Here is a 25,466-nt window from a genome sequence, read left to right on the forward strand (position 1 = left end):
TCCTGCGGCTCGGCTTTCGCGCGCGGTGGGAGACCTTGTTCTCCCAGTAGGTCCTCCGATTCACGCCCACTGGATCCAGAAGAGTTTTGTCTGCAATATTTTCCTGGTTATTTTTTCTGAGGCTACCGTAACTCCCCTTTTATTAAACTAAATTTTCCCAGACTATCGGTGCGCGCCCTCACTATTCCGCCATCTTGGCTCCGCCCCCACAGGCAGAGGATTATCCAAGTGAGCCATGGTGCCGGCCCCAGGTCTTTCTAAATATGACTTGAACTTTTCCATGTCTGCCTGATTCTCTGTACTCTGACTCCACTGAAGAACACATGAGCTTCCCTCCAGGAACTCAGCCCACAGGAGGACCTGCAGGAAGCCAGGCCACCAGCCCCAGCGGGTGTGCTCCCCTGTGATCACTCCCTAGGCAGGCGACTCCTGTGTCATGTTCACAGTGCAATCCTACGTGAAACAAAGCCCCAGTCTTACTTGTTTCCAGCCTGATTTAAAATGTCCACTTGGGCTTTATTCATTAATTTTAATGTTTAATGGGTAACACAAAAATTGACTTACTGTTCCAGAATTCGTATACTTTTTCTTTTTTCCTTTCTTTTTGGGATTCACCACCTAAAAAAAACAGATGAAACAATTCAAACCCGTTAGGTAATTTTGAAGACGGTAGTTTAATCGGCTGCCTTGGCGTCTGGTGCAGGTATTGCTTTACAAATGCTTTGAGGACTCCTGGCCAGTTATCTGGGCACTGCTTCTCTGCACACTTGCTGGGGAGCCTCGGGAAAGAGAGCTTCGTTTGTCAGAGGTACTCTCCTCACTCACCTGATGCACTGAGTCTCTTTTACCATCTGCTTCTTGGGAACAGGTTGTTAACATCCAAGGCCCACAATAATTATTATTACTTTCTAGAAAATTTAAAGTGATGCATATCTAAGAAATGTAGCTTGTTAGAATTAAATACCCTAATACAACAGATCACCCAACATGTGAATATCTAAGAGGTTTACCAACCTATCAATTGCTTCATCATGTTAGTAATTTCCATGGAATGCCCATACTACCTAGTAGGTAGTCTATTTTATTGACACAAGACTGATTTTTTTGACCATTGGTTTCGTGAAGAAGTATCAATGCAGTATCAATGCACTCCTACATTTGAACAAAATTGAAGGCACCAAGGAACAAGAGAGTGCCACCTGTCAATCTCACAGGATCAATAAAATACAGTAGTGCCTTAAGAGGCTCTGCCAGCTCTTCTCAATCCACAGCATGGGGACAGCACTTGACCGGGAAAGAAAGATGAAAGACTTTATGAGTAAGTACTATTTGAGCCAGAATTTATTAACGTAAACCAGGGTTCCAATAAAAATGAAATGAACAAAGACAGCAGTCTAGAAAGGGTTTGACTGAAACAGAGGTCACAGACAGATTCAAAATGAGTCTGAAAAAGTGAGTGGGAGCCATGTCGAGGAGATCCTAAATATCAGAGCGCAGGGTTGGGACGCTCTTCAACTGAGGTTTCAACCAGAGCACAGTCTACTCAGTCGACAGCACAGAGATCCACGCAGAGAAACTGGAGACAACAGTCAGGATTGTATTTCTAACCACGTATGAAGAGGTAACGAGGCACTGGATAAAGCAGTGCCAGGAAGCCTGGCTCCCAAGGAGAACTCAGAAAACAGATTAAACTGGATTAGGACCACCACTACAGAGGGCCTATGTCACCTATACTTCATATGTCTGCCTCTCCCATTACACACTGACATTTTCTAGTCATCTTTGTATCCCCAGAGGGATACACAAAATATGGACTATGGAAGACATTTAGTAATTTTTACAAGTGTACAAATTAGTGTGTGGAATACTTAGTGCAGTAAGAAGGTGGTAGGTGAAGGAGACTCCTTCACTTTTAACTTAAAAGAGGCCAATTTTAATGTCCACTCGGCAGAGAAAGGTTATTATTCTTGACGAAACACTAATAATAATATTTTCCTTTGACCTCCACAAGTATTAAATTATAGGAACACAGCAATACCACAGCTCAAGGATGAACAGTGCTAAACTATGCCAGGTGTCCCAACACATGCTTGCTGATCAACTAGTGGAGTGCTTTAAGGCAGAAGTAACTACTGTGGACTTGCTTTAATAAATGGATTTTTTTAAGATTTATTTATTTCAAAGGCAGAGACATACAAAGTGAGGAAGAGACGGAAAAAGAGATCTCTTCACTAGTTCGTCCCCTAAGCCAGGAGCCAGGAACTCCATCCTGGTCTCCCATATGGGAAGTGGGCCCAAGTACTTGAGCCATCCTCTACTGCATTCCAGGCCCATTAGCAGGGAAGTGGATCAGAAGATCAGCAGGGACTTCACTGGCATTCCAAATAAGGGCGCCAGAGGTGTCACAAGCAGCAGCTCAATCCAGGGCCACACTGCAGGCCCCAGCATGATTTCTTATTGACTGTGCATGGCCTTGTCACTCCCTCTAGTTTGCATGTGAATGAGAGCGAAGGCACTCTGCAGATCACAGGCCACTGTGCAGTGCCACTGATCACAACTGAAGCACATTCTCTTTTCTTATTAGGGAAGTTTTGGTGGGCAAGTTGGTAGGAAGACAAAATATAAAAGATGAAGCTTAAAAAATTAACATATCCATACTTAATTTTTAAAGTTTCACATGCAAAAATTCAAAATCACTCCAGATTTAAAAGGCCTTGGGACTTAAAGAGAAATAATATCATTGAGTCTAAAAAACAAGTTGGCTAAAGGAATTTAAATATTCTTAAAATCATATATTGTTGCTAAGTTAACCTGTGGCACTTATCCTTATCCTTTGCAAAATCCATATTTTTAAGACATAGAGTTACTGAAAGTGATTAAAATAAAATGCTTCTCACCTCGTATACATTGAATTGGGACTGCCCTCTAGAAAGTTCCCGGTAGCTTGTTGTAAATTCTCCAATGATATCGTGACTAAAAAGGAAAAAAGTATACATTAAGTCTAGTGATCGTGGAAAAAGCTTGCTATTATTATGCATGTAATAATTAGTAACTCTAAGAGATGGATATATCATTGTCCTCTAATTCAAAATCATGTATATACAAGTCTTATTTTTATTAATATTCAGATGTGTAGTCCACCAAAATTCATTTTTACATAGGTATATTAGTATTAAGATCTGCAATCTCAAAAATATTATTTGTTATTAAAATAATTATTTAATAGGATGAAAATTGGAGACACTCAAATGTATTCATCAATGAAGTAATCAAAAATATACAGAAATCTTCAAACTTTCCTGTGGCTGGGGGTAACAAGACACCACTACAGAAAGAAATGACGTGCTAGCATGTCTAACAGTCACCAATCTGCTCTTTAATGACAGCAATTAACAAGTGTTTTGCTAGCACCAACCTGGTAATTCTATATGTCATCACTACTTCTCGGGGGCCTTCTCAGTTTAGTGAGGAGGGGAAAGAAGTGAGTAAGCAGGGGTGAGTTCTCACTGAGGCTGACCCACGCTTGCACAAAATAAACGTTCAGCACTCAGCCGCAGGGAGAGGACTTCTATTCTACTCCTCTGGAGTCAACGTAATGCCCAATAATATGCTGAACACACAATGCTCTCTCCCTTTCTCTCTCTCTCTCTCTCTCTCCGCGAGGCTGGCAGGGTGGAAGAGGGCGCCCCGCCACCCCCCAGCACCCCGCCCCACCACGACCCCCTCGACAGCTCGGCTGAGTCGCCTCGCCAAGAGCGAGTCTTGCAACCCGGGGCATTTTCTGGGGAGACGCCCAGTCTGAGGGCTGCTGGTACTGACGGGGAGGGACAGGCGTCCGGGACGGCCGGGTGAGCGGGTCCTGGCGGGGTGGGGGGCAGGGCCGCGAGGCTGGCAGGGTAGAAGCGGGCGCTCAGCGTAGCACCACCTCGAGGGGACAGGGAGGGCCAGCCCGGATGGCTAGGGCCGCTGGAAGTCTCGCAAGAGTACGAGCTGGGCCCCAGGGGCGCCTCCTGGCAGGGCATCCCGCTGCCCAGCGGAGGCCTGGCGACCAGGATGCCGGACCCGTCCCGTGAGCTGGCCCCGCTGCCCAGCCCAGGCGCGACGCCAACAGATGCTGCGGGGCTGGAGGCGGGGGACCCTCAGCCGGTGGCGGCCGGCGCGGTCCGCACCAGCCTCGACAGCCGCCGCCGTCGCCCACCCCGGCGCTCGCCGCTCGCGGGGCCTTACGGAGGCAGTGCCCCACCGGCGTGCTGAACGGATTCCCCAGGAAGAACTCCATCTTGCACGGAAAGCGCGGCGGCGGACCTGGCGTCCAATCTGCCCGCCCGGGTCTCCGCCGTCCCCAGCCGCGGTCCCGACCTGACACTCGCCCCCGCCCTACCCTCAGGAACGCCGAGCCCCGGGCCCTTGGCCACGCCCCCTTGATACGTCTCAATTGGGCAACGCCTACAAAGCCCTCATCCGATTGGCCTTCGCCTCTACCTCAGCGAAGCTCCCACCCACCCCGCGGCGTCCGATTGGACGGAGAGCGAGCTAGCTCGCTGGAGTCCCCGTTAGGCGTAGCGGCTCCTCCTCTGGCCCGCCTCCGAAAGAGAGGCTTTGCGTGTTGATTCGCCCATATGTCGGTCAAGCTAGAGAATCCTTAGTATTATTGGATAAAGGACGAGTCAATCACTCAAACCGGGACAAGGAGAGGCGGTGCATCCACGAATATCCCCGCCCACAAAAAGTGCTGATTGGGTAAACGTTTGTTTGCTCTAAGCCTGGTTGGTGTGGTAGGATTTCCCCGCCCCGAGAACTGATCACGTGATGCGTCCACTTTCACCCAGGATGTCTACCTCTTAACTTCCCCTTAGCGACCGAGCGGCGGCGCTTAGTTCCCTAGCAACCGGGGGACGCTGTTGCTATGCGGACCCCGCCTGGAAGCCGGTGCCTGAGAGGAGAGGAGAGGAGACCCAGGCCGGACAGCGGGGAGAGAGGTCGGTCCACTAGTGTGCTCCCCAGATAACCTCAAAAGCCCAGGTCTCCCGCGTGGGCGGTGGGGCCGCGAGCACTTGAGCTGGCACCCGCCCCTTCCCAGGTGTGCATTGTTAGCAGGAAGCGGGAACCAGGAGCTCCCGGGACTCGAACCCCGGCACCCCAGCACGAGACGTGGGTGCCCCAGCGGTGTCCTAAGGGCTGCCGAATCCCACTCCCACGCTTGGGCCCCTGCCACCCACGTGGGAAACCCGGATGGAGTCCAGACTCCTGGCTTTGGCCTGGCCCAGTGCTGGCTGTTGTGGCCATTTGGGAAGTGAACCAGTAGGTGAAGGATCAATCTCTCTCTCTCTCTCTCTCTCTCTCTGTCTGTAACTGTGCCTCTCAAATAAATAAATCTTAAAAAAAAAAAACAAAAAAACAGCCGGCGCCGCCGCGGCTCACTAGGCTAATCCTCCGCCTTGCGGCGCCGGCACACCGGGTCGGGGCACCACATTCTGTCCCGGTTGCCCCTCTTCCAGGCCAGCTCTCTGCTGTGGCCCGGGAGTGCAGTGGAGGATGGCCCAAGTGCTTGGGCCCTGCACCCCATGGGAGACCAGGAGAAGCACTTGGCTCCTGCCATTGGATCAGCGCGGTGCACCGGCCGCAGCGCGCCAGCCGTGGCGGCCATTGGAGGGTGAACCAACGGCAAAGGAAGACCTTTCTCTCTGTCTCTCTCTCTCACTGTCCACTCTGCCGGTAAAAAAAAAAAAAAACAAAAAAACAAAAAAACAAAAAAAAAAAACAGGGGAGACCTCAGCAGTGCCTGTCATGCAGGGAACATGAGCCGGCTGCACAGGGCATCCCGCCCCCACAGCGCCCCGCCACCCCCCAGCATCCCCCCGGTGCCGGCCCTAGACAAGTGTGGCTTTAACTCTGCCTAAGTGATGTTGCTGATAAATGGACAAAGCTTGAGCTAGGAAAGCAGCATTGGTCAGTTTCTTTGTGTTTAGACTTTTATGTAAACTCAGTTCACAGCTTATAATTCTTCACCTATATACTGATAAGAAAGACAATGCACTTTAGGAGAAGGTAAAGCTTAACTCTTACAATCTACCAACAATAACAATATAATGGGATATAGTTTGGTATTAGCTTCACCCTAGCCTGTTCTATCAGTATGAGCTCTTAGGTTGGAATATAACTGTGGAAAGAAGTGCTTTAGTTACAACTCAATAGGTAGCATCAATCTTGCCCAGCACAAAGCTGTAGGTGGTTAACAATGGCTTGCCGCACTGATGTTCATGGTACTACTTTAGATCAGTCCAGTCCAGTAAGCGGTAGCATTTAAATAGCCCAACAATGTAGAAAGTGTGCTTTCATCTCACTTAAAAAGACTCTGGTGTGGGAACTTTACTTCAAAGTTGGTTTTTAAGAGGACATATAGATGATATTTCCATTACTATTTCCATCAATTGTGGTCCACTTAAATAGTTTCTTCAGTACCAATGCTCTGTACACATATGACTCAATGTTTTAGAATTGGTAGATTGAGGGAGTGGGTGTTGGGTACACTGGTTAAGCCACCACTTGGGATACCTGAATCTCATATTGAAATGGAAGGCTTTGAGTCCTATCTCTGCTTCCAGTCCAAGCTCTTGCTAATGTGCACCTAGAGAGGCTACCGCTGATGACTCAAGTCCTTAGATCCATGCCACACTCAAGGGAGACCCATCTGAGTTCCAGGCTCCTGGCTTTGGCCTGGCCTAGTTCCTAATCATTGCAGGCATTTAGATAGCCAAGAGACGGAGACCCTCAAATAAAATAAATACATAAATAATTTTTTAAAATAGGAATATTCATTATGAAATAGTTAAAACTCAAATCTCTTTTAAGCAAGTATTAATTTAAAGCATTGATAAACATAATTATTTCAATAGTAAATACCGGTCTATAGAAGAGCAAAATTAAGCATAACACAGGAATCAAACATGATAAACCATAAAATAGTTAATATATACATAAATTATCATTGTTTTTCTTCAAACTTTTGCCCTAAAGAATAGCCAGTAACACAAACACTGTGTCTGTGATGCTCTGAATCTCTATTTCTGTAATGATAAAGCTTCAGTGAACTCTTCCTTTCCTTTCCAAATAGATATTATACTCTTAGTGACAGGAAATATGAATGTATATGAATAAAATCAATAGATACTGGACTTGGTTACACTGTATCCATCAGACATGTCTTAAATCCTTTAGACCCTGCTGCTCAAAATGTGAGTTCCAGACCAACACATCATTATCACTTGAGAACTTATTAGAAATTCAGAATCTTTAGACTCTTACCTCCATGGAATAACTTATAATTTGCATTTTAACAATATCCCCCCTTCAGATATACTTCTAAAAATTAATTACATAAGATTGCCTAATTTCATGTATTTCATATATACAAATTTGAATGTAATACTTCCAACCCTATCCTCCCTCCTGCCCATAGTCCCACCATCCCTCCTCCTTCCTTTCTAGTTTTTCTTATTTTTACAATGACATGCTTTCAGTGTATTTTATCATCACAAGCTTAACCCTGCCCCAAATAAAGAACCCAACAAGTAGTAAATAGAAAAATCACTATTCCTCAAAAGTATAGAAAAGGACTGTAAACAATAATCAAATCTCAAAATGTCAATTTTGTTCATATATATTATATTTATTGTGCTCTGAATATTAACTGACACAAATCAAGGGGAAATATATGCTATTTGTCTTTTTGGGGACTGCCTTATTTCACTAAGTATAATGGTTTCCAGTTGTATCCATTTTTTTGCAAAAGACAGGATTTCATTATTTTTTTTACAGCTGAGTAATAGTCCATAGTGTATACATACCACATTTTCTTTATCCAGTCTTCAGTTGATGGACATTTGGGTTGATTACATATCTTAGCTATTGTGAATTGAGCTGAACTAAACTTGAGGGTACACATAACTCATATGCTGATTACATTTTGGTTGGGTAAATTCCCAGGAGTAAGATTGAGAAGCAATGATCGTAAAGGCCTAGAAACTCTGTAGGGTCTCTGTGGTGAAGTGTCTGTCCAGGGCCCAGGAGTTGCAACCCAAATTAAGGCCTTTGTAGGGTAAGTTGAGGAGGTTGTTAATAAATTGTTAGAGTCCTTTGTTAAATTTTCAGAGCTATTGTAGGACTTTGATAAAAATTGCAAACATCACAAAATTCCAAGTTCAGAAATGCTATCCTGTACCAAAAAACATTAGGATAGCATGAGTTCAAGTAGCCTACCCAATAGGTTGGTTTCCAACACTTTGACTATCTCCACCATTAGCTTAGGAAGATAAAGGAATTTGAAACACAGAGGTATTAAACTTGATCTTAGCCCAAAGGTATTAAAGGTTTCTGATTGCAATAGAGGTATTGTGAACAAAAGATCACAGTTAACTATCAAGTACATCTCTTATGTGAGTCTTTCCTTTAACCTACATTCATTCAAGCAGTATTTTTTTTTTTAGTATAACCACTAGTCAAAAATCATGGGTTTAGGAGAAGCCAGTAAGCTTCAATAGGCAAGGTCCTAAATAGGAAACAAGTTATCCCAAAAGAAAGGTGTATATACATATATATATATATATGAAATATATATATTTCATCTCAGAATTTAAATGGGTACACCCTGCTTATTAATATACTTAGGAAACATGAAGGATGAAGAAAAGGCTTATTCCAGTTGCATTTTGAGTGTTGATGGATGGTCCTTTCTCTTCACAATTTCACTACTGGTATGGCAGACATGGCATGATTGTTTCCAGGAATTTACATAGCATAAATTGTTTTCTTTGTGTTGGAGAGGCATAAATCACCAATATAAAGGAACATCTATTTGAAAACTGTAAAACTAAAGATGTTCATTGGGCAAACTATTCAAACTTTCATAAATGGACAAATAGTCACAAGTATATAGGGTTGAAATAGTCATGCATATGAAACTAATATACTTAAAAATGATTATATGCTCTGTTCTGTTAGCAATCCATTTATACATGAGAACTTCTCTTCAACTAATGACTAGAAGAAAGCAATAGTATTTAGTGCTTGAGATAAATTTTCTCTTTCTATTGCAATTTTTAGAACCTATACATAGGAAACCATTATCTTTCATCCCCCAACTGAATTATGCATTAAATTGTAAAGTATTTTCTGATCCAAAAGTTTTTTCCTCCAATAGAAATAGGGAATAACAGCTGATTATAAACAGTATATAAACTGATTATAAGCAGTATGACTTATTTGAATAGCAAATATAACTGAATATTTTCTGTCATATAAATAAATGTAAAACATGAGTTACATGAAATACTCCTGGATCTGAAGCTTTATTCTGCCCATGTAGCAAGTTATCTGCAAGTGATTCTGTCCCAATCCACTACATTCAGTTAGCCCTGGTAATGTTTTCAATTGCTTCAGTTTGAAACAGGCTCATGTGGAACTGAGATTAGAAAAATTCAACTGTTTTTATTCCTCCTTATAACAGTTGCTGACTCTAAACTTCGAAAATAATGTTCAAGGTCTCCTAAAGGAGTGTAGTTAGGAAGGCTGGGATTGAGTAGAATCACTGTGTAAGACTAAGAAAAATGAAAACAAACAAAACGGAGGCTGTCTTTATTTGAAGCCAATTATCTACTGGCTGTGGCTACCAGGATCTTCACCCAATCTGTTTTCTGAATCTGGTTGTATCCTGCTACTCATTTTCAAAGGCATGCCATTCTCAGATCAGATAACATCTTTTTCATGACCTTTTAATTCTCATGGTAATATGATATTAATACGAAAAGAACAGTTTTGGTGCAGTTCTTAGATACAATGCTAAAAATATAAATATACTTGCTTTCTCCTCCCTCCTTCCATCCTCCCCTCCTTCCCTCCATTCTTCCATCTTCCTTCCTAAGAAGAACTGTAGTCTACTGCTTAATGATCCACTAAATTCACAGATCAATAAGTTAGAAGTGAAAGGACCACAGTTCAGCAGGAATGTAGGCAAACGCTATAAACAATTATCAAATGAAGATATTCATTCCATTCATATACAGTAATTTTTTACATAAACACAGATCATTAAATATACAGTGCTACATCATTCTTTACCATTGGTTTGACAAAGATATAAAATAATTTGTCAATATTTACCTGCAACAATACAATACAGACTGGCATTTATCTGTTTGTTTTATACTTTCTTTTAATTTTAGCTCCCATTACAGGAGAGAACATGCAATGTTTGTCTTTCTGTGTGCAGCTTATTTCATTCAACACGATGACCTTTGGTTGCATCCATTTTAACACAAATTGTAGAATTTCATTATGTTTTATAGCTGAATAATATTCCCGTGTGTGTGTGTGTGTGTGTATCACATTTCTTTATTCATTCCTCTTATGATGGACACCTTGGTTGATTCAGTATTTCGAGTATTGTGAAGAGTTAGCCTATAAACATGGTGGTGCAGAAATCTCTTTGATATGATGTGTTCATGTCTGTTGGTGTATACTTAGTTGTGTGATTTCTGGATCCTATCAAAACCTGTGGGATACAGTCAGATATTAAGAGGTAAACTTATAGCATTAAATGCTTATATGAAAGAGAAGTTTCTCAAATAAATGATCTAATGATGCATTTCAGAAATTTAGAAGAACAAGCCAAACTCCAAATTAGCAGGATGTGAGAAATAAGAAGGCTCAGGACAGAAATAAATTGAAGCTAAAAGAATCACAAAAGAACAATAAAATGAGAAGCTGGGTTTTTGAAACAATAAGCAGAATTATTCATGCTCTGCTATATGGCTCATTCCAAGTCACACTGGTCATCGACTCCACAGTCTCATGAAGTCAGGAATTCTACAGAGAAATGACTACTTTCCCCTAGATCTTCAATACATGATCATCTCCAAACTTGACCAGGATTTTTCCTCTTCTGGAGAACTGACTGGAGTGACAGCATGGAGAGGCAAGCTAGTGAAAGCCCTAGCATCTTTCCATGGTTTCTGGGTCTCTGAGAAGCTCAGAGAAGGAATTCCTTCCTAGGCAGTCTCAGTTCCACAAGAATAAGGCATCCTCTATGTCCACCCCTTGCTAGGCCAATCTGTGTTACCCTCTCTCTGGTATTTTCTAACAGTTCTAAGACATTAGAATGTGTCTGGAGATTCTGTTGGTTGGAGGATTCCATGTAGGGATTGTGGTTCCAGTCTCTGTTACTTCGGGTTATTCCTATATATTGTGGGGAGTTGTCAAGAACAAGTTCAGAGTCCCCAATTATGGCTCCCTAGACCTCTATCCTTGGCACCCCATTCGCCTGGCCATTTGCTTTTCTCTTCCTCCTTTTCTTTCCTTTTCTGTGAAGGAAGCCTTTTGTGCTCTTCAGTAGTCTGGGTGAAGATTAAGAAAGACTGCCCTTTGCATAGGTGTTTTTGATTTAAGATTTTAAAAAATAGCCCACATTTTCCTCAAGTGTGAACTAAAAGTCCAGCACTTCCCATTTAGTACTCAAATGGGAAAGGGAATTTGATAACCCAGGGAAGCAGGAAAGGACAGATCTAAGTGATACTTCACATCAACACATTATATATGATCATAAACTCTTGTTAATATTACTGTAGAACTGTAAAAGTTTCACAGTAGGGAACAATTCATATTTTAATATACATGAAATATGATTTTTACTGACAACTGATGAAATATTTCCTTTCCATCTATGACAAATGTTAAAGTCAGCTTTAAACTGCTATAAAACTGAAAACTATACCTGTGATATATGTTTTTAATAGTACCCTTTATTAATCAAATAGGATTAGGGGACATTGAGTATCCTTAAATTATGAAAAGTGACATTTAAGAAAATTGAGTCATTGCTACACTTTCTGGAATCAATTTCTGCAGATACATTGTTATTTGGTTTCAAAACATCAAAATATTGAATCTTCATAAATACAGATTGTTTCTACAAATGTGTTGGTGAATCTCAGTTGGCCATTTTTATTGTTTATATAAAATAATACAATTAGATTGTGGAGACATGGAGAGAATTATTTTTTTTTTCAAGTGACTGTAGTAACCCTCTTTACTCATTTTATTGAGTTGATAATTTAAAAATACCTTTACCTTTCATAGACTGTGTATCTGTAAGTAACTTCAGAAGAGAAAGGTTGTCTGAAAGATTTGTTTAACATTGATTCATCCATGTAAGGAATAGATTTTGACTTGTTATCAGTATGTCTGTGATTTCACATGTCATCTCGTAAGACCTTAAGAGTAGAATATGTTTTAGATTTACCAGTTTCCTACTAAACAAGTTTTCAGTTTGATAATGTTTTTGTATTGTTTCTAAATATAGCATTTTTTACTAAAGGGGTCAGACATTTTAAAGTTACATATTTTAAATATACTAATTATACATAAAGCATTTTAATCATATATTAATTGCTCATCCTCCTAAAAAGCAAGGTGAGAGAATGGCATTGTGGTGTAGCAGGTGAAGCCGCTGTCTGTGATGCCAGCATCCCATAAGGGTGCAGGTTCTTGTTCTGCCTTCTTCATTTACAATCCAGTTCCTTGCTGATGGCCTGGGGAAAAGCCAATGTTTGAGCCCCTGTACCCACATGGGAGACTCAGAAAAAGCTCCTGGCTTCTTCCTGGGCCAGCCCTAGCTATTACAGCCATCTGGGGAGTGAATCAGCAGGCGAAAGATCCTATCCATGTCTCCCTCTCTCTATTTAACTCTAATTTGCCAAATAAATAAATGAATATTTTTAAAGAAAAAGTCAAGGTGAATATACTAATTTCGACACCGAGTCCTTTTTCAAATACTTCTCATAAACCTTAGGCGACCATCTTCAATGCATTCGTCAGAGAGATAGAATCTGTTGCATGTTTAAACATTTAATGCTGTAGTATCTGATTTAGTAGGCACAAACACCTACCCACAAACCTAAAATCCATATGAGAAAATGACATTTATCAAACATTTACAAATCAATAAAATAGATTATTAACATTTGGTGTAATTGTAATGAACTCTGTAGGAATATAGAGGAAGGATATCCATAGGGACCATTCTATGCTAAATGCAAGGAGAAAAAAAAAAAAAAAAACCTTGATGATGACAGGACCTGAGTTGGCTTTTAAAAACTGACATGAAAGAGATGGTTTCCCTACATTTTAAAAGTATTAACAGATCAAAATGTGAACGAAGTAAGACAGCAGAGTTCACCTAGTTCATCATCACGTTTTATGTCATCTTCTGACTCTGATGTGTAGACCACATTTCCTTATACTTCCTTATCCTGGCTGCCAATAGTCAGTCAACCTCATGCCCATTATACACATAATAATGGGAAACATTCTATAATGACTTCTAAAGTTTGCTTAGAAATGTTCCCTGTCAGTAAGAAAGTAAATTCACTGTTGTTCAAAGTACTCTATGGATATTTCCACCGTAGCAGTCTCAAATATGTTATAGGGATACTCTTGGACAAAGCGAACTGTACTAAACAATCTGAATTTCTCCTGTGCTTACACAAGTTGCTAAAGCTACTCTTCCCTTACGTCTCATCTCTTTGAGATTTCAGTCCCACCCACCCCCTTGAAACCTAGTAGAGTGCTGATTTCTTCTTTGAACCCCTGTGATGCTTTCTGAGTCATTAATTTGGCAACTGCCTTACTGGACTATACTCTTCTGTACTTAACTTGTTCTCTACTGCTGAACAAATTAATGTTACCTGCTTTTTTCATATCACTTATAGACTAGTTAATGTCTGTAAAGTAATTACAAAAATCTGTATAGCAATAAATGTTTTGAATATTATATATGCACGTATAATCATATTATGGACATTCCAATTTAATCATATGAAGTATGATGAAATTCTCAAGAACTAAGTATTAACTATAAATCATATATATAAATAAAGAGATGAAAGGATAGTCGCCATGAGATATAGGTAAATTCTTATTGGAGCATACATTTGTGGGATCAGATTTTTTAAAATTTTATCTGCATATCTATTTTGATTCATTTATTAAGTAAAAATCAGAGAAGAAATATGATGTTTTTAACTTTTATTTAATGAATATAAATTTCCAAAGTACGGCTTATGGATTACAATGGCTTCCCCCCCATAACATCCCTCCCACCCGCAAACCTCCCCTTTCCCATTCCCTCTCCCCTTCCATTCACATGAGGATTCATTTTCGATTCTCTTTATATACAGAAGATCAGTTTAGCATACATTAAGTAAAGATTTCAACAGTTTGCTCCCACACAGAAACATAAAGTGAAAAATAATAGATGATTTTTTAAATGATGATGAAATCAGATCAGACCTATTGTCATGTTTAATCCCAGTGAGAGTCAAGTTGGGAATTGCTAATTTCTTCTTTTTTTTAACAGAAGATCAGTTTAGTATACATTAAGTAAAGATTTCAGCAGTTTGCACCCCCATAGAAACACAAAGTGAAATATACTGTTTGTTAGAAAATTGATTTAGTTCATATAAATAGAACTTGCCTACTTCAGGAGTGGGATTCTAGAGGAAAGAGTAATATTTGCACTCTTAAGAACTGAAGGGTTAGGTGACTGAGCCGTAACTGAAGATCCAACGTAAGGAGCCAGTGGCCCATTGGTGGTTATACCTACCAGGATCCATGGATGATCTAAATAGTTTGAAATGGAGGTTTTTGAATCAGTGTATATAAATCTGAGAACAATTCAAATGTTTGTCCTTTTGCCGTTTGCTTATTCATGCCTCTGGTTATTTCAACTTAGTCCACAATACTGATGTCTGTCTATAGGACATCTATTATTTCAGGCTGAAGCCTTTGGCCTTTGTTCTCCTTTAATGTACTCAGCTCCCTGTAACAGATATAAAGAATGTAGAACATTTGTTAAAAGAGAACATCAAAATATGTAGAGACACTTAGAGGGAATATGAAATATCTCTTTATTGTTTCAATGGAAGCATGGTCTTTTAGATCAGGGGTTTACAAAAATTCAGTGTCCTCTGGAAATGTTCAGAATGTGTTCTTTACATGAAAATCTGGTGCAGAAATTTTAGTCAATACAGTTAAAGAGTTTTAGTAAATATTTTTGAATGCTTTTGTGAGAGAAATGTTTTTAATTACACAAAAATAGAAATGGGTATCTGAGGGGCTACAGGTAAAGCTGCCACCTGCAATATTCGCATCCCCTATGGGCACTAGTTTGTATCCTGTCTGCTCCACTTCTAATCCAACTCCCTACTAATGGCGTGGGAAAAGCAGCAGGAGATGGCCCAAGTGTTTGGGCCCCTTCTAAACACATGGGAGACCTGGAAGAAGCTCCTGGCTCCTGCCTTTGGACTGGCCCAGCTGTAGCTGTTGCAGCTATCTGAGGAGTGAACCAGTAGCTAGAAGATCTTTATGTTTTTTTTCCAAGTTTTTTTTTTAATTTGACAGGCAGAGTTAGACAGTGAGAGAGAGAGAGAGAGAGAGAGAGAGAAAGGTGTTCCTTCTGTTGGTTCACCCCCCAAATGGCTGCCACAGCCAGCGTGCTGCACTGATCTGAAGATAGGAGCTAGGTGCCTCCTCCTGGTCACCCATGCGGGTGCAGGGGCCCAAGCACCTGGGCCATCCTCCACTGCCTTCCCAGGCCACAGCAGAGAGCTAGACTGGAAGAGGAGCAACCAGGACTAGAACCAGCGCCCACATGGTATGCTGGTGCTACCGACGGAAGATCAACCAAGTGAGCCACAGCTCCAGCCCCAAGACCTCTCTCTTTACATCTCTCCCTTTCTCTGTAACTCTGAATTTGAAATAAATAAATCTTTTTAAGAACTCCAAATGAGTATCAGAAAATACTGAGTGTTCTGGAAATACTGATTTCTGGTGAGCCTCGCTCTATTTATGTGTGTAACACACCTGCTGTGTTCCCATGTGTTCTCCTTAGATGGCAAGTATCTAGCTGTGGGATCTTACACAAAGTATGCTGAGGATCATGTATTGTGAGCAATACATTGTGTTTGGAAGTGGTTACCTTGCAATTTGAGATTACTGAGTCATAGTTTAACACTAGCTCAGGAAGTGTTAGGATGAGGGCATGCCACAGAAAGGAGAAAACAGAACTCTAGGCAGCAACAACATGAGAGATTCTAAATTTTCCACATAATGTTAAGCAAAATAAATTGTAACTATCACTATTAAAATATCTAACCAAATTAAAGACCCAAAAAGGGAGTGTGTGCCAAGCAAAACAGTTGTGCATTATCTTCAATAGTGGAAGGCATTGTAAAATACAGACTCCATGAGAGGCACTTACTAGATACTTTATGTATCTTACATTATATAATTTTCACTTGCTTAGTACAGCAAGTCATTGATTTTTACACAATTTAAGAACATATGGTTTACAAATTCAAACTTTAGAGTTCGAAGAAAGTTCTTCCTAGCTTTAAAGCTAGGCTTTCCATGTACAGTGATAACAGATGTTCACCAATTTTAGTAATGTGCAAAAGGTGGTAATTGGGTTGAGGTAAGAAAGTTGGTGCAGATTTGAGTTGAGAATAGGATGTATAAGCAGGGATTTACTAATAAAATGTGATAAGGGAACACAGCATTTATCATAGGATCAGTGATGAGCTGTGGAACATTCCACGTGGGTATTTTATCTCTGAAATGACTGTAATGGTCCATGGTGGAGAATCTGTTTTCTTTGCATTTGAGAAAAGAAGAAGCACAATACAGAAAAGCAGGAATACACACGCAAAAGATGCGAGTGGTAAGCAATTAGGTTTAGAACCTGACTGTGGGTTTCTCACAATACAGGCGATTAAAGGCACGACCTGTACAGTTCAGATAGACCTCGCCTGTCTAGGTTCTTTTTCCTTTAATAAGGTTATGCCTGGTGCTTAATATAATCATGACTGTATTCAAGGAACATTGGAACACACAGGTTAAGGAGGACACATGTAGAGAAATAGGAATTGATTGTTAGCAGAAAGGGAAATAAAATAGGAATTGGTTGGCACTTCTGATTCTGGCTGATGGAGCTGGTAGAATTAGGAACATATTTTCAAGGTCATTCACTTAAGAATGGGGTTTATGGAAAAAAGATACAAAGTAACTGCAAACAGTTTATGAAGAATGGAATAAGAAGCTAGATTTACCTTGGTACAAAAATGTGTGAAGCCATGCACAGTGTTTTTGATAACTCACATTTTACATGAACTTTTGAAAAACCTCTTGTATTTTGCAAGAGTCATTGCACAGGTGATGTTTTTGTTAGATAGTTTATAGTGAAGAGAACAGTCTTTGAAAACAGATGGCAAATTAACGGTCTTGGTCTCTGGGCTAGTAGTTGTAGCTAGCTCTTTCTGCAAGGTCCATTACTTTACTGAGCATTATTTTTCTTTTCTTGGGTTTTTAGAGCAAATAATGAAAAAATAACAGTAATTAGTCCTCATCTGCTTTGTCCCAGACAACACATGTAGTGATTCATGGGTGTTACCTTATTTCATACTCATAATATGATTTTAAGGTAAATTGTACTGTTGTCTTTTATAACAAATGAAGATTGAAAGTAGGGTGCTTTTTTGAGTCCATACAAGTAGTAAATGGCAGAGCTTAGGCAGTCTTAAACTAAGGTCCAAACATTTAACACTGCTATCTAAAGCCTGTTACTTATTACCTGAAATACAAAAGCATTAAACAAATATTAAGTTCTTTCTATCCAAATTATTCCAAACTATTAAGACTTCAGCACTGTTGTTAATGATTTCTCTAAGCGGTCAATAGGACATTTCACTAATGTTCTGGTCTGTTTGGTTCTGGCACTGATACATTCTGTTCTTGTAGCTGGTATTATTTCTCACGGAAATATAGATTGCCAGTCCCACAAATTTGGGAGCAGTCATAGACACAAAGAGCATGGTGAGGAATGATGGGATCCAGATGCTGAATTTATGGAGGAAGGTGGAAATGGATCCCAGAACATATTTTATTTTCCCAGTGTTATAACCAGATTCAAGGACAGAAGAAAAATGAAAATACAATGGCATCTTTTTTATTTTATTTTATTTTTTGAACTTTTATTTAACAAATATAAATTTCCAAAGTACAGCTTATGGATTACTGTGGCTCCCCCCTCATAACTTCCTTCCTGCCTGCAACCCTCCCATCTCCCGTTCCCTCTCCCATTCCATTCACATCAAGATTCATTTTCAATTCTCTTTATATACAGAAGATCAATTTAATATATATTAAGTAAAGATTTCAACAGCTTGCACCCACACAGAAACACAAAGTGTAAAATACTGTTTGAATACTAGTTATAGCATTAATTCACATTGGACAACACATTAAGGACAGAGATCCTACATGAGGAGTAAGTGCACAGTGACTCCTGTTGTGGACTTAACAAATTGACACTCTTGTTTATGGCGTCAGTAATCGCCCTAGGTGGCATCTTATTTAGAAATAAAACTAGCATCCAAGAGGTGGGGTCATCGCTTTGGAATGTGGTTCTCTGTGAGAGAATACAGTGACATGTTCCATTATCAAGAAAAATAAATGTTTTATTCTCATGATAAGATGCAAAGAAATACAGAGCAACATGGGAGAACAGCTGATGCTACAAAGAGCAAGGCTTCTCACGGTCATATTTTAGGGACGGTAGAAGATGGGTAAGGAACTATATGCAAGGCAGTAAACTTAAGATACTGATTTTCATGAAATATTTCAGTTAATAGGAGCAAGTATGGATGATTTTTGCAAGATAAGCACTTAGCAGCGATGGAGGAAGCATTGGTTTCAGAAATAAAGCAGTAACATTGGTTAAAGAGCAGGCCCCGGTACCAAGAGGAAAGTGGGAAGTACATACACAATTGTAAGTACACAAGTACTTGTATGCTTGTGCACACAAGCAAGTCACTGAAACTGCTTATTAACAAGTTGAGCCTTCATGGTTCTTTGTGCTCAAGCTGCTGGTGAATGCTAAAAAAAACTCTCACCATATTTTTAAGGTTATGCAAAATAATTCAAATCTTGAGTTTCAAGATGCCAGGGAAAATAATGCAAATTGTCATTTTCCTATTGCTGCTGCTATGCCTTCATACATCAGAAATTCTATTTAAATATTTACCTCTCATCATCATTATGAAACATAGCATCCACCTCTTCATATTCACAAGAGAACTTATTGTAGGAGTTCTCTAATCCAAAATAACTATATTAAAAGAAATCTGAGTTATAATATATTGCATTTCAATAATGTAGTCAGTAACAGATACATTCCAAAAGCTGTTGAAACCCACCAATATTTAGAGATCCCCCAAACAGATATAATTAATCTGAATATAATATACACAGCTGTAATTTATCAGGTTGACTCAAAGGAGATAAATCTTACTAAAGACATGGAATTATTTTTTTAACTTTTATTTAATGAATATAAATTTCCAAAGTACGACTTATGGATTACAACGGCTTCCCCCCCATACCGTCCCTCCCACCCGCAAACCTCCCCTTTCCCATTCCCTCTCCCCTTCCATTCACATGAGGATTGATTTTCGATTCTCTTTATATACAGAAGATCAGCTTAGTATACATTAAGTAAGGATTTCAACAGTTTGCTCCCACACAGAAACATAAAGTGAAAAATAATAGATGATTTTTTTAAATGATGATGAAATCAGATCAGACCTATTGTCATGTTTAATCCCAGTGAGAGTCTAGTTGGGAATTGATAATTTCTTTTCTTTTTTTTTTTACAGAAGATCAGTTTAGTGTACATTAAGTAAAGATTTCAACAGTTTGCACCCCCATAGAAACACAAAGTGAAATATATTTTTTGAGTACTCGTTATAGCATTAAATCTCAATGTAAGCACATTAAGGACAGAGATCCTACATGAGGAGTAAGTGCACAGTGACTCCTGTTGTTGACTTTACCAATTGACACTCCTGTCTATGGCATCAGTAATCTCCCTATGCTCCAGTCATGAGTTTCCAAGGCTATGGAAGCCCTCTGAGTTCTCCGACTCTTATCTTGTTTAGACAAGGTCATAGTCAAAGTGGAGGTTCTCTCCTCCCTTCAGAGAAAGGTACCTCCTTCTTTGAAGACCTGTTAAAGACATGGAATTAAACACAATGACTCTAGATAGGATCCCATAGATCTTCAATACTGTTTTTAATTTTTCCAATATCTTCTTTTTTCGTTTTTGGTCTGATTGAAAAATTTCCTAAGATTTGTCTTCTAGCTTAGACATTCTTTCTTTTGCCTTATCAATTCTGTTTCCCAATTTTCTTATTTCACAATTGAGTTCTTTATTTCTAATAATTCCTTTTGATTTCTCTCTAAAATCCTCATTTCATGAGAAAAATTTCATTCTTCTTGTATGGGTTTCTTAAATCATGGATTTCCTTCCTATCATTTATGAGTAATCCTATTAATCTTGTGAATTCCATTTGAAAAATTCTATCAGTCTCTTCATCTTCATAATCTAATACTGAGGTGTTTATGGGCTCCTTAGAGGGTGTCATGTTGTCTTTCTTAATCTTGTTTCTTGAATTTTTGCATTTATTTTTAGGCAGTTGTGGAGATATTTGTTGTTTTTTTCCTCTGATTGCTTTTCTGTGAACAATGCCTCTGTGGCTTAGTGGAGTATCTGCTCTTGCAATGTTAATGAGAAGCTTATGCTGGGTGTGGCCAGAGAGCTCTGGTCAGTTCTCCACGGTGAGATGAGTATCCTGGGTGATACACAAGTTGGGTGTGTTTGATCTCTTGTTAACACAGGTATGGTCACTGTTGACAAAATCTTCAGCTTTTCCCTTACAAGGTGAGCAATGCCTGAGTGTTAACCCTCAGTGGATGCAGCACTCATCTACACTTTTGCATTAACTGCACAAGAGATCTGTGTAGTCTTCACTGTGAACATGGATCCTGCTGCAATGGCATACCCCAGGCAGTCAGGGAACTCTGAGCATGTGGATCTGCACAATGTGATTGCTCAGAGACCCAGCTACACCCTGAGCCTTCTCATGCAGTCAGAATTCTCACAGTCTCAGCAGTCAGGACTCCCACAGTCACAGAGTGCCAAGGAAGCACTCCGCCCCCTAGCCTGTCATGTCCACAGGGAGGCTGAGATGTTCCCAGAGCCAGATGCCACCTAGGCAGTTTGAGCCCTTGAGGCCCAGAGCCTGTTATGTTGAGAGGTTGGGGGCACCTCACAGTTGTATGTGGTTGTCCAGTGCCTTTTTAATCCCCTCAGCCAGAATCAAAGTCTGTGGGGAACATGGGTTTTTCCCCCTAGTAAAATCCCTGAATCATATGTGTGCACAATACCTGCTGTCTGCAGCTATACTCATTTCACAATCATGCTGGTCACATACAAGTGTTTGCAGCCAGTATTAATGTCAGAATGGCTCCTCCCTACCCATTCCTGGGTTCATGCACAGAAGCTGTTGTGTTTGCCTCTACTGACAAGATGGCAATGTTCCCCACCAGTTGCACCTGAGACACTGCAGTTGCCTCTGCTGACAAGATGGTGACTGTCCAGGGTGCACACACAAAACCTACAGCAACTACTACATACTTACATCAAAATGGTGCCCAAACTCTCTCATCAGTGGCCAAATGCCATTGTTGGGGGGGAGGTATGGTGAGAGAGAGAGGCCCCTTTTCTTTTTTGTCTCAGTGAGCAGGTGCCCTGTTCCCTTCAGGGCTCTAGTCTGGACTCAAAGACAGTGCCGTCCTCTAAGCTCTCATTGTGGCTATATCACCAGTGTCACAGGCCACTTCAGTGTGATTTCACATTATTCTGTAAAGCTGATACTTTCTCCAGCTCAGGGCTTGTGGGGTCATTTTTTGTGTCTGTGCTGTTTGATGTGCCTCTGTACCTTCCACACAGATCTACAACACCTCTCCTCCTTCAACAGAATCTCCATTGTGGTTTTCCAACTCTCCCCTGAGAATGCCTTTCTCCACTTTTAAAATACTGTTTCCCCTTGCCTACAGCAGACAGCCCTGCTGCTGTTCTTCCATCATGCAATCTTCTCTGCATTTCCTGAGAGCTGTGTGGTCTGCTAGTGCCCTGTAGTACTCCCAGATGTCGATGCCCTTCTCCTTCCCCTTCCCCTTCTTCTTCCTCCCCCCCTTCATCTTCTTTGTCTTCTTAATCTTTTCTAGTTTTTAAAAATTTTATTACAGTTATACAAATTTCATGTATTTCATATTATATACAGTGTAGGAACATAGTGATAGTTTCCACTCAACCCTCCCTCTTGCCCATTCTGCAAACCTTCTTCCACCTGCCTCTCCCATTCCTGCTCTTAATTATGACAAAGACTGATTTTCAGTGTACTTAATGATCATGCAGTTAACACTAGAACTATAAGAGATCAACAAATAATATGAAGAAAAAAGTCACTGTTCCTCAACAGAAGAGACAAGGGCTGTAAACAGTCATTGAAACTCAAAATGTCCATTTCACTCCAACACATTTCATTTTAGGTAATATATTAGTTACCTCAGATCAGGCAAAACCTTTGGTATCTGTCTTTTTGGGACTGGCTTATTTCTGTAAATATAATGGTTTCCAGTTGTGTCCATTTTGTTGCAAAAGATTTTGCTGTTTTATGGATTTCTCTTTTTTAGAGCTGAGTAGTACTCAAAAGCGTATCTATAATTTATTTATTCAGGCATCCATTGATGGACACCTGGGTAGATTCCATATCTTAGCCATTGTGAATTGTGCTGCAACAAACATGGTTTACAGATAACTCATATGCTGAATTCTTTAAGTTGGGTAAATTCCTGAGTGGGATGGCTAGAACATATGGTAGGTTTATATTCAGATTTCTGAGGTATCTCCACATTGTCTTCCACAGTGGCTGCATATTCCCATTAACAATGGAACAAGGTACCTTTTCCCCCACATTCTCACCATCATTTGTTGTTTGTTGACTTCTGTATGAGAGCAGTTCTCACTGGAGTGAAGTAGACTTCACTTGTGGTTTTGTTTGAGATTTTTCTGATTATTAGTGATCTGACCATTTTTTTCAAGTGTCTGTTGCCATCTGAATTTCCTCTCTTGAAAAATGGCTGTTCAAATCCTTTGTAGATGTCTTAACTGGATTGTTTGTTTGCTGTTGTTGAATTTTTTTAAGTTCTGTATACATTCCAGGTATTAACCATTTATCAGTTGCATAGTTTGAAAATATTTTCTGCCACTCTGTCAGTTGCCTGTTCATTTTGCTGAGTATTTCTTTGGCAGTGAAGAAACTCCTTAGCTGGATGTAATCCCACCTTATAATTTTGGCTTTGATTGCCTGTGCTTCTGTCTTTTCCAAGAAGTTTTTGCCTATTACAACCTCTCATGGAATCCCCAAATGTTCTGTAGTAATTTGATGCTATCAGGTCATAGATTGAGGTATACGGTCAATTTTGAGTGGATTTTTGGGTAAAGGGTAAGATAGGGGTCTAATTTCATACTTCTGAAAGCAGAGATCCAGTTTCCAACACCATTTATTGAACAGACTGTCCTCATTTCAGGGATTGATTTTAGTTTCTTTGTGAAAGTTAAGATGGTTGTAGATTTTGGATTGATTTCTTGAGTTTCTATTCTGTTCCACTTGTCTATCCATCTATTTTTGTACCAGTAACAGGCTGTTTTGATTATAATTGTCCTGTAGTATGTCTTTTTGTTTGTTTGTTTGTTTGACAGGCAGAGTTAGACAGCGAGAGAGAGAGAGAGAGAGAGAGAGAGAGAGACAGAGAGAAACGTCTTCCTTCCATTGGTTCACCCCCATAATGGCCTCTACAGCCAGTGCACTGTGCTGATTTGAAGCCAGGAGCCAGGTGCTTCCTCCTGGTCTCCCTTGTGTGTGCAGGGCCCAAGCACTTGGGCCATCCTTCACTGCACTCCTGGGGCACAGCAGAGAGCTGGACTGGAAGAGGAGCAACCAGGACAGAACTGGCACCCAAACCGGGACTAGAACCCAGAGTGCCGGCACCACAGGCAGAGGGTTAGCCGACTGAGCTGCAGCACTGGCCCCTGTAGTATGTCTTGAAATCTGGTTTTGTGTTGCCCTGGCTTTGTTTTTGCTGTATAAGATTGCTTTCGCTATTTGAGATCTCTTGTGTTTCCATATGAATTTTAGCAGATTTTTTTGGATCTGAGAAAAATGTCATTGGCATTTTTATTGGGATAGCATTGAATCTATAAATAATTTCTTTTAGCAGTATGTATATTTTAATGATATTGATCCTTCCAATCCATGAACATTGGAGATTTCCCATTTTTAATGTCTTCTCTCCCTTTAATCTTTTGAAATTTTCTTTCTCATGTGGGCTGCAGGCCCTGTTATGGGGAAAATGGGGTGAGATAAATGTGCCCCCTTTATTTCCACTGAGTCTGTGAGTAGCCACTAGTAACTGCTTGCCTCTAGGGCTGCAGTCCCAACTCACACCATGCTCTCCCTCTGTCTAGACCAACAAGGGTTTCTGCAGTCTGGTCTCCCCTCTGCCTCCAAGCTTCCACCTGCTCCTGCTCTCAGCTGCTGCCATCCTGTGTTGTGTCCATGTTTGTGCTGTGTCCACACCTTCCAGACAGGTCTATGGCATTATAATTCCTTTGTAGAATTCCTAGTGTGGATTTTCTAATTCTCCCCTGAGAGTGCACTCCCTATGCTTTTTTTCTTGAGATTTTTCCATAGCCTAGTGCAGTATGTTGTTCCCTATTATGTCATCTTGGAATCTTCCCAAGATGTCATTCTTCTTAATTGTCCCTGTTATATGGTGAATTTCTACAGAAATCATGCTTTTCTAGCACATAAAACACGGGTCAACAGGTTCCTCCCCACTGGCTTTTTGCTGGCTCCACAACTCAGTGCTAACCCTGTAAGTGCACCAAAGGGTGTCTTCACAAAATGAGAATAGGAAAGCTCCCCAAGTTCCAAATTCTATGTTAAGAACAACAATAGCATAGCAATGCTTCCAAACACAAATGCATGGTGTGCCTCCAGCTGACTGTTTTATGACATCATCATTTATTATACAATAGTGTATTTACAATATCACAGTGATGTTTTATGACACCATAATTGATTATGTAAACACAATGTTTTAAAATATCACAATAGTTGGTTTATGGCACGACAATACTGGTTTCTGATAGCAACTGTTTTCATGACAACACACTTATGACCTGATAATACTGTTTTATGGTTTCACAATTGATTATGAGGTCATAATGGTAGGTTTAAGATATCACAGTGGTTTTTATGAATTCATAATTGATTATGATATCACAATACAGATTTATAGTATCACAATGGTTTTAAATGACATTATAATGATGTTGACATCACAATGTCTTAATGATGATATCACAATGCTGTATTTGGCATAATGTTAGTTTTAATTATGTCACAATTAGGCCATCACAATGATTTTTAGGACCTCACAGTTTTTTTTTT

The 25,466-nt window shown here is 40.2% G+C and overlaps 1 long non-coding RNA gene across 2 annotated transcripts in view; it reads right to left on the reverse strand.

The window, feature by feature from the left end:
* The window catches only part of LOC103346806 (uncharacterized), a 104,284-nt gene that overhangs the window by 35,121 nt on the left and 43,697 nt on the right, over nt 1-25,466 (reverse strand). The window contains exons 1-3 of one of the 2 annotated variants that reach the window (XR_011385812.1): nt 4,228-4,364; nt 2,898-2,973; nt 565-618 (exon numbers count right to left, since the gene is read on the reverse strand). This is a non-coding gene — a long non-coding RNA (uncharacterized lncRNA). Of the gene's footprint in view, nt 1-564; nt 619-2,897; nt 2,974-4,227; nt 4,365-25,466 lie in introns of those variants that run through there. The other variant, XR_011385811.1, reaches the window with a different exon arrangement.

Source organism: Oryctolagus cuniculus, unplaced genomic scaffold (genome assembly GCF_964237555.1).
Source record: "Oryctolagus cuniculus unplaced genomic scaffold, mOryCun1.1 SCAFFOLD_55, whole genome shotgun sequence".
In the NCBI taxonomy this organism is placed as follows: Eukaryota; Metazoa; Chordata; class Mammalia; order Lagomorpha; family Leporidae; genus Oryctolagus; species Oryctolagus cuniculus.